Consider the following 16,265-nt stretch of genomic DNA (forward strand, 5'->3'; position numbering starts at 1 on the left):
AGATTAAAGTACAGTTATTTGTCAAAAGTTAAGGAGTACCAGTACATTCTAGACACTCAGACATCAATGATGAAACACCAGAGGGATAAGCATTGAGAATTCTAGTGTTGAAACTTAAGTGTAGCATGAATAATAAAAACCCAGAGACAGATATTGGGGTTAAAACTGAAGATCAGAGAAGCAAAATGGCCAGCCACTAGAGAGTCGTCACCTCTACCAATGCTCAGAGCCAAGAGGCGATCATGTCCTCTGATTGCATCTCCAAACTGCATTGCTCCTCAGACTGCCTAGACAGTGTGTTCCTCTCTCCTCCTACCTTATATTCCTCTCTCTGTCCAGCCGTATCATTCCTGTCTCCACCTCCCTAATGCTGGGATTAAAGGCATGTCATCCCAAATGCTGGGATCAAAGGAGTGAACTCTGTTTCTCTTTAGACTGCTTTACTCTCATGTAGGCCAGAGTGGCCTTGAACTCACAGAGATCCATCTGCCTCTGTCTCCCAAGTGCTGGGATTAAAGGTGTGCACCACCACTGCCCAGCCTCTATGGCTGACTAGTGTGGCTAGCTTTGCACTCTGATTTTCTGGCAAGCTTTATTTGTTAGATCATAAACAAAATATCACCACACTTAAGAGTTAAAGGGAGAAAAGAGTAGGATAATTGATTCAAATCCCCTTTTTCATTTAATTATTCCTATGATGTAAACTATTCCTGATTCCTGGCTATGAAAATGTGAAAAGTAGACACTGGGCTGGAGACTTGGCTCAGCAGTTGAGAGAGGTATTTGCTCTCTCAGAGGACCTGGGTTCAGTTCCCAGCACCCACTTTAGATAGCTCACTGTAACTCCAGCTCCTGGAAATCCCACACTCTCTTCTGGACAATTTCAGACACCTACATACACATGGCATACACTTACACAGATAACAAGCACACACATAGACAAATAGGAGTAAAGTGACCCTTTAATCAAAAATCTATAGTAATAAAGACACCCCTCTTTTTCATTTTTTATTTAAATTAGAAACAAGATTATTTTACATGTCAATCCCAGTTCCCTCTCCCTCCCCTCTTCCCATGCCCCTCACTAATACCTTACCTATCCAATACCCTTTCTGCTCCCCAGGGAGGGTGAGGCCTTCCAGGGGGGTCTTCAGTGTCTGTCATATCCTTTGGGATAGGGCCTAGGGCCCCCCAGTGAAGACACCCCCTGTTCAATGGGTATATTACTACTATAAAATAAGCTTACCGTAGGTCCTCTCTGAGCTGATAAATCTGTTGATTAGTGTACTCTTGGGACTTTATCCTATAATTCCCATCAAACTATTAGACTTAAAGTAATAAAGGTATCATTGGCACTGGTAGGCACAGTCATACAGTTCACTGATAAGATCTGTAGTGTGGTATATCCAGAATCCCACAGCCACCATCACAACTGATTCAGGAGTGGCTCTCAGTCACCTGTCACATGATTTCCACAATGTTTAGCAGTCCCCTTTGGGCCATCCCTTCCTAACAGCTATACAATGACCGAATCTCTTTTCTGCTTCAGTGGAATCCCTCATTCCAATCTTCACCTGTGTGAAATCGCACAAACATGTGGTCTTTTGTGTCTGGGTTCTTTTGCTTTACATGATATTTTCAAGATTCTTGCTTGTTGAAACATATATTACCATCTTCTTTTCATTTTGTTGCCCAATGTGGATATACAACACTCCATCCATCTAGGCGTTATTTAATAAAAACTTGGCCTATTTCCAACTTTTAGCCAGGATGAATAATGCTACCTAATGATAATAAAATCATAGAATTTCAAACCTACAAGGGACGATTTGGTTTATGGAGCCTGGTCCCTCTCAAGAAATAGATACGCTAACAAAGCATCAGAAAAGTTAGATGGAGAGCCTGTGTCTCATTGCTTCTCAGTAGCAAAACTTTAACTAGAGCTCAGCTCTTCTAATTATTGTATGGCTGCAGTTCCCATCTGCATCAATAGTTTACAAGGGTTTGGAGACAAGGCTTTATGGTAACAATTATGTGCATTCAGTAATAGATAAGAGCCAGTCTCTGCAACCTCAGCAATACGGAATTTCACCAAATTGCAATTGTGTGAGCCTTTATTCATTTCTGAAATTCTTTTCTTAGTGCAGAGCAGACAGTGAGTGTATAATAGCAAAGTAGATGGTGCATTCAGAGAGCAGAACTCGGGGTATAAACAGTCAAGCAACGGAATGTTGCTTCTCATTTGCCCCTCAAGCCTGCTCAATGTGATAGGTTTTCCCCTGCCTCTATACACGTAGATTAAAAATTTAAATAGGTCCCAAGAAGTCAAAATTCCTGAAGTCTCTTTATCACAAAGCAATCCTAATTCAGTGTTTACAATTCCGAAACTATGTGACCCTGAAAGTTCCAATCTTCTTTGAAGTCAGTTCCACCCCTCTCGGCTGGAGGACTACAATGGGCTGGAAAGTCCAGGGATGCTGGAAAATTCTGGTAGATGCTGCAGTAAAGTGGGTTGCTGCCTGCTGGCCTTGGAGGTATTTACAGCTTGATTCAATGGTCTTTTAAGGCTCTCCACCTTCTTTGGGTAGCTACAGTTTTCTTCACAGGTGCGGTTGCTGTTGTCTGGTCAGTCCCATCCTGGTCCTCACAGGATACAGCAGCACTTCTCTGCTAAAACTGTGTCAGCTTGCTTCTTGGAGACCCTGATGGAAAGTTCTGGATCTTCTCTTTCATGGATGGCTCACTGGAGTTTTTATGCATTTTCTTGCCTTCTATAAGCAGAGAGCCAGTGTGGCTTCTTTTTCATTGGTCATGACGCACCCAAAAGTCATGCTTACTCTGCCCTTTTTTTTCCTACAGCAGTCAGTCTGGCCCCTAACCTTCTCTGCTGTGCTGTGGAATAACCCTTCTGTACACTGTGAATATGTATTACTCTGATTGATTTAATAAAGAAGCTGACTGGCCAATAGCTGAACAGGATAAGGTTAGGCCGGAGAGCCAAATTAAGAATTCTGGGAGGAAGAAGGGCAGAGTCTGAGGTCACCAGACAGACAGAGACAGTAAGCAAGACATGACATAGAGGCATATGCCACGAACCTTGGGGCAGCACCTAGATTAATAGAAATGGGTTAATTTAACTTGTAAGAGCTAGTTACTAACAAGCCTGAGCTATCAGCTGAGCATTTATAATTAATATTAATTCTCTGAGTAGTTATTCAAGAGTGGCTGCCAGCACAGGAGAACTCCATCTACACAGCTGTATACCTTAGGTTAATCTGTTTAATTCATGGATCAATTTCTTTGAAGTCTGTGTTGGGTAATGTATCATAGAATGCCTCATATGAACAGTAGAAAGAAGATGAGATTTTGCTCACAGCTCAGAGCTTTTGGTCTATGGTGGTTGCTAGGCTTCATGCAGTGGGACATCTGCCCTTTGTGGTAACAGGAGAAAGGTGGGGAGACACTTCACTTCCTGCTGAGAAAGAATCAGATCAAGGCAGGCCTAGGCCAGGGCTGGCATGTCCTCTAAAGCACTGGACCTGCTTTTCATAAAACAAAACCCTAAACCAGCCATCATCATTGTCACAAAACCCCCAACCTTTGAAGTTTTGCATCTTAGTCGGTTACCTTTCTTGGTGACATCGTTTCCATGATTTCTTGATGCTATGAATCTAATTTCCAATTAAAGGCCTAGTTTCACTCTTACAGCAGGGTAATTCCATAGAAGGATGCTGATCTTGAGCAATGCTAGCCTCTTGTGTCACTGGGCACTGTGCTAATATTCATCAGTACCATCTCTCTGACCTCCTGTCAACAAGTCAGTGATATGGCCATTGAGATCCTTATAGAGTAGGAAACAAAATTTTAAAAACAGGGAAAAAATCTTAAAAACCAAAACCAAAAAAAATCATTTAGAATGGTCTGTCAAGCCTCTTCCTCCAGCATGCCTGAGGCATAGAAACAAGATGGACAGTACATAGTAGATAATGCCATGGGAACAAGATGGACAATGCAATATAACTAATGGGAAAACAGGGCAGCTCCAGCATTAACTAACGACTCATGAGGATCTGAGTTTTATCCTGAAACCCAGGGGGAACTCCCAGCACTTAAAGCAGCAGAAACCCAGAACTCCATAGCCAGCCAGCCCAGGTAAGGTACTCTTTTAAAATACAAGACTGGCTCCTGAACAAAGAGACCCAAGGTTGTCCTCTGGCTTCCACAACACATGAACATGCATATACATACTATGAGAATAAAAAGGTTACATCTGTGTGTGGTAGAGATGCAGTAAGATAACTATTGCCCAATCTAAAGATTGGCACAAGTGTGACTTTTACGTGGGGCAGAGATTCATTAGGTTGACTGTCATTAAGTCTGTAAGTTATCATAAATGGGATTTATCTATTAGGGTAGATCTGTTAGCTTTCTTCCATTGCCTGCATCTGGAACTTTCTTAGACGGGGAGACTTGAATGCTTGAAAGAAAAAAAATCAAATCAAATAAAGGAAGTAATGGTTATATTTGATGGACTGCAATGTTAGGAAGAGAGGGAAACAGGAGTCCAAGGGTGGCTCCAGCTGCTAATTTAAAAATAAGGAGCTGGCAGTCAATTCACAAGGAGAGCAAAAGGCTATGTATCCCATCTCAAGTTCTGAAAGAAGTCAAAAACATGAGAAAGACAGCATCCAACACTGCCAAATCACTGTCTGTCTTCTCCACAATTGTTACTTTAGATGTTTTCTGTTGTTTTTTTCTTATAGAAAGTAATGGTTCAAAGCAAAGTTCACTCTGGAACTACCCAGTGCTTGCCTTAAGAGATACTGAGTAACTAATACCTCATTCTAAGGGAAAAAAGGCCCAAAAATATCCCAAAATGTGATTCTAACTTAAAAAGAGGGGAAGGGAAGCAGGCTGAGTATGAGAAAGTGGTATCTATAGGTAGCATGGAAGAAATTCATTGGTCAGATTGGTCCTAAGCAGGAGATAGTTGTCCCTGCCCTGCCCCTTGCTGGTGTCACGGAAGGGATTGGATCACTTCTTTCCCTTAGAAGATGATGTCATCAGATTTCTTGGGTATTTTTTCCTCTTATAACTGGATTATTCTTAGGTCTAGCCACAAATCTCTTACATTTCAGTCATCAGGGGGCAGGCTTAAAACACAGAGACGCAGTGCCATTCTCATGTTGCTTAGCTGTGTGGAAGGTTATACTTTCCAGAGTTAAGTAATGAATTAGGTTGCTTTTTGTTGCTGTGACAAAACAGTGACCCAAACCAATCTTGGTAAAGAAAGGGTTTATTTGGCTCACAGGTTGCAGTCCATCATTGAGAGAAGCCAAGCAGGTACTTACTCAAAGCAAGAACCTGGAGGCAGAAACTGAAACAGAGGCCATGGAGGAACATGTTTTACTGGCTTGTTGCCCATGGCTTGCTCAGCCTACTTTCTTATACAACCCAAGCCCTATGGTCTGGGTCCTCCTACATCACTTTGCAATGAAGAAAATGCCTTCCAAGCATGGCCAAAGGCCTGTCTGTGCTAGGCAGTTCTTCAGTTGAGGGTCCGTCTTCCCACATGCCTCTAGGTTTGTGTGGAGTTGACAGCTGAAGTCAGCCATGCGAGTAAGTTCATTGCATGTCATTCACACGATGATGAAATCTCATAATGATGGTGTACATCTCACAATGGATCCCCATCAAGTGACACCTGGTTTTAAAATATGTGACTGTTTGGGGGATAACATTAAAAATGTGATTTTATAGAAATCTCTTCCTTTGACTCTTTTGAAAGTGCAGTTTGCTATGTGCAATACGGCAACAAACACTTTCTTAAAGGACTCATGTGGAAAGTGGGCAGTCTCAGCTACTCCTACAGCTCCATTCCTTAGATATAGTCAATGTACACTGGAGAAACAAAGACATAGATGGATCCAGAAATTTGGCATCTGACCGGGATCCATGCTCAGGCTCCTGTCAATCCAGCAGCTATGAATGGAGACAAAGGCAAACTCATTTTTAACTCTGAAGAAATCACCATGTTTATTATGCACACACTTTCTTCCTAGGAGACATGATTATTTTTTGAAGGAAGAGACGTTGCTAGGCAGAATTCTGCTAGGACTGATGGAGAACTTAAATCCATACAATTCTAGGAAGGACTCAAACAAGATTTAGGAAAAACAAATTACTCATGGGTAACCAAGAGTTAACTACATAGGAATACTGTCTGGGAAAGCCTAGGTTACAGCAGAAATATGATTGAATGATGTTGGCCCAGGGGTATGGGTAGCAGTCAGTCCTCATCACTAGATGAGCATCTCAATTTCTTGTATAAAGGGAAAAGCAATATGAAAATCTAAAAAAACTGAAGAATTCATCAAACCTATATTGATTCTCAGGAAGCAGGTGAGAATCTTCATATCAGGCAAAGCATTACCCTCAGTACCAATGCTGTGCTGTGTCAGTCCACAGAGCTGAGCTGTTGGAAAAGCACTGCTGTGGACATTCCCCTAACAGACAAGTACTGTTTATTCTACTATTCACCAGTGTGTTAGTAAATATGGATAATTGTTGCTTATGAAAACCTCAATCTATTTAAGAGATACAGACAAAATCAAGTTAGTGCACCAAATAAAAACCCACACAAATTAATGGCCTATGACATTGATAAACAAGGAATTGAAGTTTCTTTATGACAACAATATCTACTGAAGGCTTTTATGAGGACTTGAGCCTTTCAAAATTAAGATGAGCACAGCCTGAGATTTAAAGAAACTACTTAGGTAAGTGCCTTAAGTTTCTTTTCTTATGATAAACACAGTGATCAAAAGCAAGTTGAGGAGGAAAGGGTTTATTTTAGCTTATACTTGCATGTAACTGTCCATCATTGAGGGAAGTCAGGTCAGGAACTCAAACAAGACAGGAACCTGGAGTAGTTTCTTTTCCCATTGAGACTCCTTTGGGGAAACTAAATTTTCATTTGCTAGTGGTTATCAACTGGAGATTTCTTCTGGATTAGGGATGGGACATTGGCCTACTTCTTTCATCTCTAGGACCCCATTTGGTGCAGGTCCATGAAGGTCCTATGCATGCTGCATCAGTCTCTGTGAGCTCATGTGTGCATCGACACTACTAATTTAGAATAAACTTGATTTATTTTCTTGGTGTCCTCCATCCCTCTGGGTTTTATGTTCTTTCTGCTTCCTCTTCCATAGGGCTCCCTGAGCCCCAAGGGGAGATGGAGACATCCATTTAGGACTGAGTGTTCCAAGGTCTCTCTCTTTCCCCTCCCCCCTCTCTCTGCATGGTGTTTCGTTGTGGGTTTCTGTGTTTCAAAAACTGCAAAAATTAAGCACAGAAGAATAAAACCACCAGTCAGTAATTGGGCTGAGGGACTCAAAACACAATTCTCAAAAGAAGAAACACAAATGACCAATAAATATTTCTCAAAAGATTTCAACATTCCTAGCCATCAGAGAAATGCAAAAAAAAAATCTTTTTTAGCCTTAGCCATCAGGAAATGCAAATCCCAATTCACTCTAGTTAAAATAACTACCATTAAGAAAACAAATTCGGGGATGTGGAGGAGAGGGAAACTTATCTACTGCTGTTGAGGGTGTAAAGTAGAATTTCCACTTCCATTTCCATTATAGACTAGTATGGAAGTTTCTCAAAAACTATAAATAAAACTACCATGTAACCCAGCTGTATCACTCCTGGGCTCAAACCCAAAGGACTCTTTATCCTATCACAGAGATACTTGCTCATCCATGTTCATTGCTGCTCCATTCACAATTGCCAGGAAATTGAATCAGACATCAGTTGATGATTGAGTAATGAGAACATGGCACGCATCGCACAGCAGAGCTTCATGTAGCCATAAAGAAGCATAAACTTAGGAAACTTGGAGGAGAGTGGCTACATCTGAAAACTACAACAAGCAAGGTAACTGAGACTCACAAAGGCAAGTGTTCTCTTTCATAAGTGGATCATAGATTTTAATATTCACATATGTGTTTAGATATGGTATGACGCAATGTCATGCAATCAAATAGGGGACCACATGAAAGAAAAACATGGCTTTGAGAAAGATGATGAGGATAATTGACACATGTTACATTAAAAAGGGAAACTGAGGGTAGAAGGGTAGAAGAAGGCCACAAGGATACATGATGAAGTCAGTAAAAAACAAACTGCTTGAAAATGTTGTAATGCTAAATTTTAAAAGTCTACTATAAAGTAATGAAAGAGGGGAAATGTGTCCCGAAGAACACTATGTCTGACCTAGTTCCTAGGCAGGTTATGACAATGCAGAGCTGGGGGCTTAGTTCTCCAAGAGTCTGATATAGTGATGTTGGATAGGTCTAGGAATGCATTAAAAAGATAACAGTTTACTTATTGACAATTTCGTATATGCTCCTAATGTATCTTGATCCTATATACCCACAGTTCTCCCCTCCCATTCCCCTACTCCATCCTCTAACACACCCTCCTCCAAACTTTATATCTTCTTCATTTCTTTCATAACCTTCTGGGGTCCAATTAGTGTCACCCACATGTTCATGGGAATGGGGCCATTTATCCAAACGTAGACAAATCACCAGCATCTACATTACTAAGGAAAATGACTGTCTCTCCCCCAGTTCAGCTTCCAATAGCTCCTCGGTTTGTGTTTGACCTGGTGAGACCCTACCTCATCTGTACTAGAATGTTGACAGGCTTGGTTTTGTAGAGATTCCATGTGGGAAACTAGCTGCTATGAGTTCAGGAATGAATGCAGTGACCATGTTATGTCCACAAACAATGTTTCACAACACTTCTCTTCATCTTCCAGCAATTCCGTTTTTCTACCCACTCCTTCACAATGTCCCCTGAGCCTTGGGGAGGATGATATACATGTTTCAATGATGCCTACGCACTATTGGAGGCATTACTTATTCTCAATACTTGAACCAGTTATGAGTCTCTCCATTGGCATCTGCCCACTGCCGAAGCTTCTCTGGCCAAGCTGGGAGTAACATTAATTTATGTAATAAACATAAACACTTAGAAAGCAGCTGACTTGATGCTGCGTCCATTTAGCAAAATAATAATAATGATGACATTCCCAGCTATGAGCTTTTGACCAGGTTTACAGTACCAGTCACAAGCTCCTTCCTGTGGAGCAGAGCTCAAATCCGATTTGATTTGGTTACTTCCATTGCACCAGCGGGTACATCTTGCTGAGAAGGTTCGTGTTGAAACATACAGGGTCCATGTCTGCATAGGTTCATTAATGACTCCCCCCACCCTAACAGATGCATAGCATCTTCTGTCACTATGAAAGGCAACTAGCAGGGAGAAATTTCCAGGTCAGTTCCTGCTTGGTTCCTCTATGTCCTGCAATCACAGTGTGTTATATCTTCGGCAAGAAACAGAAACACGCTTTTCACAAAAAATCTTCCCAAATGCTTCAGTCACTGCTGTTTTTTTTTTTTTTTTTTTGATCTACACTCTTAAGAAGGCTTTCTAGGACTGATAAATATTATAGTTAATCTTTAAACTTATAATTTTGCTTACCTAACCAGTTACAAAAACTGCTGAGACAGGTTAACGAAGTCAAGGTATTTTAAATGTGAGTTACTGTGCTTCCCAACATATTTGCATATATTTTTATCTCATTTGCTATGTAAAATTGTCAAACGAAGAAGATAGGGCAGGAGATTTTTTTTTAATCTTTGTAAGATCCATTGATTACCCATTTGGTCATTCATTTGTGTTGGGCTATTTTAAGGTAGTCAGCATTAGGTAAGATTTGCTAGGATTCAGTGGTGACCAAAGGCCTGCGTAGAACCTGCAGCTGATACCAGGCCAGATTTGAGCTGAAGGTGATCGTAAGAGCTGTATGGAAGTCAAGATGGCAGGTGGCATGGGGAAGACATAACAGGGGAGCACATTTTGTATTAGAAGATCCAGCACACTGCTTCCCTTCAGCTGCCAATGTTACTACAATCTGTGAGGGGTGAAGGCTGTAACAATCTCCATGTGCCCTGCTGTGTGGTCTCTAAAGATGCAGTAGGTCAGGAAGTCACCAAGTCAGGAAAAGGACGGGCAGCAAGATCAGGAAATGCTGCTGTCTGGGACTGAATCTAAGGAAGGCCCACACCCCGGAGGTGGAGGTGGGGCTCACTATGTACAACTAGCTTGCGTAGGTAGAGAGTCAAACTTCACACAGGGTCAGCAGCGATGATCCAAGGAAGGCACACACCCCGGAGGTGGAGGGTAGGTGGAGGTAGAAGGGGAAGAAGAGGGGCTCACTATACACACTATGCACGAGAGGCTAGCCCAGAGAGCCAAGCTTCATGCTGCCTCGTGAGTGAGCTTCTTTCCACCCACCCCATCAGGAAGTTCCAAACCTGAAGGCCCCTAAAAAGGGAGGAAGTGCAATTTTGTGAGATTCTGTCCTGCATATTAACCCTTTGTTCTGATCCATTGCTGCTTATTATTCCTTTCCTGTATCTAAGTAAACTTGAATTTACAGAGGTTAGATAACACAGCCAAGATCACATCTTGGAAGAACCGGGTAAAAATCCATCTTGGGTTGACAGCAATGTCAGTCTGACCTGTAGCTCACTGCCCAGGAGAGGGAGAATGTGCAGGGGATGACCTTCACTTGACAGTGACTTTGGAGTAAGTCTGTTTTCCTGGTATAAACATTAAGTAGAGAGAGATAAGCCTAAGTATTTACATCAGGGATTTTCAAGTGCAAGTGAAGATAATCATGGGTATGCATAAAACAGATGTTGGACCCCTTGCCCAAAGAATCAGTTAGCAGTCAGGGTGTGGCCTGATATGTGTGTATGCACACACACAGACACACACATACAGACACACAGACACTACACACACACACACACACACACACACACACACACACACACACTTTCATACATACAAATACACACAGACACTTTCATGCACACACAGATACATGCATACACAGACGTGCACACACACACACACTTTCATGCATACAGAGACACACACTTTCATATATATGCAGACACACAGACACATACACATTTTCATGCATACACAGACAGGCACACCCACACAGACACATAAATACTTTCATGTACACACACACACACACACACACACACACACACAGAGTCTTAACTAGTACTCTAGGCTTTCCTGAATCCCAGTTAGGTCCCTACTCCAACAGTTGTGTTGTTTTCAAGTTGGAGGAGAGTAGAGTAGGCAGGTATGTGAGTATGGCTGGGACAAGTACAGAAAGAGAAAAGGAAGGATACATTTGAACATTTCCATGGGTAATGTTGTTATTATACAATTCATTTGCCCAAACATTCCATGCTTATCAAACTGAGAGAGATGGCATTTCGAAGAATCTTGATGTTACAAAAGCTTGTCCCAGCTAACATACCTCTTGTCATTTAAGCACATCTGTCTCTATGTATTGGTTCATTGAAAGAATGTTTTCCCTGAGACCTTACAGCTAAGGACCAAGTTTGGGGCTGCAATAACCATCCTCTGGACCTTGGAGCTTCCACAGCCACCACCACCAATGCCTCAGTGAAGCTTCATGTCCATATCAAGACCACAAAATAAGAACAGATGGCAAGAAAAGTAAACTGTCTGAGAACATGTAGCAGGTCTTAAGCAACAACAACAACAACAAAAAACAATGTAAAAACTATCACAGTGGTTCTCAACCTTTCTAATGCTGCAACTTTTAATACAGTCCCTCATGTTGTGGTGACCCCCAACCATAAAAATATTTTTTTGCTACTGTTACAAATCATGATGCTTTCTGATGGTCTTAGGCAACTCCCCTGAAAGGGAGTTTCTACCTCCAAGGGGGTTTCGATCCACAGGTTGAGAAACACTGAACTAGAGCAGCCATCAAAAACATTTCTTAGAAAATGGACCGGAAAGTTATTTATAAGAACAGGACAGAAAGGGCTGGGGTTGAAGCTCAGTGGTGGTATCCTTGCCTATTTTGCACAAGGCCCCAGGTACCAGCCCAAGCACTGACAACAAGTGGTAACACAGAGAAACATTAGGGGAGAGGCAGGCAGAGGTGGGACAAGAGGAGCTGGGTCACAGTCCCACAGAATCAGCAAGCTCTGGTGGCATACTGTTGTACCACTAGTGACTGTGAAGATCAGGGGTCCATAGCAAATTCCACATAGCTACCAGAAAGGAGTTTGGAAGTTCTAACCATGAAGAGATGATGTTGAAGGAGATGAAATGTATTTACTCCCATCTTAGGAGTAAATAATATATAATAAATAATATGATAATCTATAATCATGCATTCATAATTATAGAACAATACCAATAAGCATAGTTTTTATGTAGCCGTTATTTTTTTTTTTTCGAGACAGGGTTTCTCTGTGTAGCTTTGGAGCCTATCCTGGAACTTGCTCTGGAGACCAGGCTGGCCTCTGACTCACAGAGATCTGACTGCCTCTGCCTCCCGAGTGCTGGGATTAAAGGCATGCACAACCAACACCCAGCGTAGCAGTTAATTTTTAAGACCTAGAAAATGAATGCAGACTTCTCATTACATATTATATATAGCCATATTATATATTCAACCATATAATATATAACCATATTATGTATAACCATAATATAATTATATATAGTATATATTTATATGATATATAAATATTTGTGTGTGTATGTATACATATTTATTATTAAAGGGGTAACTCAGGGCAATTTTCCAGAATCAAAGAACATTTGTTTTAAAATTTAACTACTCTATAAACTGTCAAGCAGAATGAATTAATAAAACACAACAAGCTCTCCCATGCTGTGATGGAGAGTTACTAAGGACACATCTCCTTTAAGAGCTCAGAAAGATGGTAGGTTAAAAGCTCTGGACAACTTCTCCAGAGCTAGCAAATGCCACAAAACATTAGGGGTGCAACAACATTTACTCTAGCCAGGTATGAAGAGAGAAGAATGTCATCTCACACAGGTATCAAAACATGTTTTCCATAGACACTTCCAAGCTGAACATCCTGGAAAGTATGCCCCCACAGGACCAGGTGTTCCAAAGAAAGAAAAAGGCAGAAGGTGCAAGGAACAGAAGTCTCCAGTATAGGGCTGCTAGAACCACCATTGACCCCCTGTGGACAGTGTTGATGGGGAAATTTTAGGTTTAGCACTTTTACGAAGTGCTAAAGTTGATTAATGCAGACAATGTGTAATAAACCGAAGCTTCAGCCGGGCGGTTGTGGCGCACACCTTTAATCCGAGCACTCGGGAGACAGAGGCAGAGGCAGGCGGATCTCTATGAGTTCGAGACTAGCCTGGTCTACAAGAGCTAGTACCAGGACAGCCTCCAAAGCCACAGAGAAACCCTGTCTCGAAAAAAAACCCAAAAATAAATAAATAAATAAAATATGGAAGATTCACATAATTCAATATTTATACACAGCTGTAGAGTAAAACAACATTGGTAGAGAGCCCTATGTGTTTCTATAATACTTACCTATAATTAAGGTTAATTTATTAATTAGGTTTATTAACAGTAAATAATACATACAATAGTAAAATGATAGTCATTACAGTTCAAGCTTTGAGAACATTATTAGGTAAAAAAGTGCTATTTCTGTTTATAAACACTGGGGTCCTGTGATAGTCCATCTGCCAGCCAAGAAGGCTATCTAGTGACTATGGAGCAAATAGCTTATACAGTGTGGATCCTCCAAGACATGGCATGGATCATGGTTCAGGAATGATGCGATAGACTGTATGAGAAGTGTGGGCATTTTACATCTTTTTCTAGAACTTTCTATTCAATATTTCAGACTCATTGATCATGTCACTGAACTGTCAAAAGCAAAGTGAGAGGTAACAATTATGACTGATTAAGTCATCCATGTATGCCAGGGAAGCTTGTAGATGTTTTACATATTCTCTCTCATTTAATTCCCACTGCTACAGTAGTCTTATGCCCATAACACATCCAAGGAACCCTAATCTCACAAAGCTGGGAAGCCATGGTCCCAAGATTTTGTTCTATGTTTTTATCCTTTTCCTGCATTGCCCCTCCCACTAGCTAGCATGGGCAGTGAGATGGAGTATATCCATGAATAGGAAGGAGGAAATTAATTTTTCCTTAAGTGTTTCACTTAGAGTTATAGAAGCAAATACCCAGAGAAAGCAGCCCAGATAAAGTTGATTAAGTTCTCTATTTAAGGAGCAATGGCCATGGAGTTGTGTGGTGAAGTTATTTTGTTAGTTATTTTTTTTTATATTATAGGCCTCTTTCTACCTTTTAAAGTTGTATGCCCATACGTGGAGAACAACAGGGGAAAACAGCTAAAATCAACCTCTCCCCCAATATATCATTCATAATTCATACACATTTCTTGCTGTTACAGAAATTGTCCTCACCATGTTTAGCCATCCTAAGGCGTGCCTGTCTGTCTCCACCAGGGTACAGTAACAATTATGAGAACTTTGTTACAGTCCCAAGATATACACTTATAAGTTTATCTCATTTAACAAAAACTAAGCATCAGGAATTTTATGATCACTGTCCGGAGATAACAATGTCACCTTTCTTCTTCTTTTAAGCCCCAGCCCTCTTTCTTCCCACCCCATTATCTTTTTTTTGCCTTGGTACCATTGTCAAAGGCAGGAGTTAGAGTGAGGTCTTGGCTTAGTTCTGAGTGGTAATTCTTCAGCTCTGCAGCTGAGACCCAAACTAAAATTAGACTTGATCTGAAGTTATGTGATGTTAGGCACTAGAGAACTATTTTGAGTAGAGAATTCCTTTTGAGAGGACTATTCATTTTTAAAACATGAAAAATAGTGTTGAAATCCTGATAATTTGGAAAAATAGACAAGATTTATAACCTCTTGACTAATTTTTTTTAAAATTGACAAAAAAGTTTCTCTTATATTTTTACAGTTGACTTATTTAAGCCTCTTACAAGAAACACTTGAGTCTGTTTCTAAGTATGTAAACTAAATATAAAAGTAGGAAACACATGCTTTGATGGCACAGGCTTAGCTGAACAAATTGTTAGGGAGGAACAACGAGGAACAGTAGTGACTCAGACATATACTTCACAACTTTTAAAACATCTAGGAAAGACTAAAGCTGAAACAAAGGAAGAATATTGGTCTTAAGATAACAATGTTTTTTAAGCTCAAGGAAAAAGGCAATATAGCTGATAATAAATACTTTCTAAATCCAAGAGCATTCACATTTTCAAATCAAAGAAAAGCAACAGCTTGTATAGCCTAGGCCTTTAGAGGAAATAATCTATATTTTAACCTTTTAAGGAATTCAGATGGTTAATGAGATGGTCCCATAAGCCCAAAGTCACGACGTGGTTAGTGAGTGGCCAAGCTGGACTCATAGACCAGGTTTTTTCATTATGATTGATCATGGAATAAATACATGGTCTATGACACCTCCCTTCAAAGTGGAATATCTAGGGAGAAGATGAGGAGCTCATTCACCTGGCTGGGCGGTTGGGTGTTGAGACATCATGGGTGTTGAAAAACACAGAATGTAGATCAGTGGTTCTCAACTTTCCTAATGCTGGGACTCTTGAATACTGTTCTTCATATTTTGATGACCTCAGCCATAAATTACTTTCATTGCTGCTTCATAACTATAACTTTCTGCTACTGTTATGAATAATAATGTAAATATTTTTGGAGATAGAGGTTTGCCAAAGGGGTCACAACCTCCAGGTTGAGAACTGCTGATGAAGAGGTTGGAGAAGAGGGAGAAGAATATTTCCAGGAAGCATTTGATAGGAGCAATTCTGCAAACCTGAGTAAGCAGGCCCTAGAAGACCAGGATTTAAGGCTCCTAAAGTTTGTGGAGATTTATTTCTTCATTATAAATAAATAAGTGATTTTTTACACTAAAATTTATAATCACATTTTTTTCCTTGAAGAAGCAATGTAGAAATGGGTATATATAAGGTCTCATACAACCTGGAATCACAGAACTCTTTGGGTAAGACCTCAATGATCAATCATTACTATGATTTTGGTTGAACAAACTCTATGGGAGGACATTTCAGGTACAGCAGTGATCCCCAGAGGACAATTCAAGACTGAAGTGTCTAATGTCTAATAATTACCACATAACCCACACCTATTTGAAAAGGAAATAAAATGGCTACTTCTATTCTTACAAAAACATTACTCAGCTTTGCCTGACTGATTACATCTTGCCCCCTCCCCAAACACACATTCCTGAATTTACATCCTTAGCTGAGGTC

Source organism: Cricetulus griseus (assembly GCF_003668045.3).
Source record: "Cricetulus griseus strain 17A/GY chromosome 1 unlocalized genomic scaffold, alternate assembly CriGri-PICRH-1.0 chr1_1, whole genome shotgun sequence".
Lineage (NCBI taxonomy): Eukaryota > Metazoa > Chordata > Mammalia > Rodentia > Cricetidae > Cricetulus > Cricetulus griseus.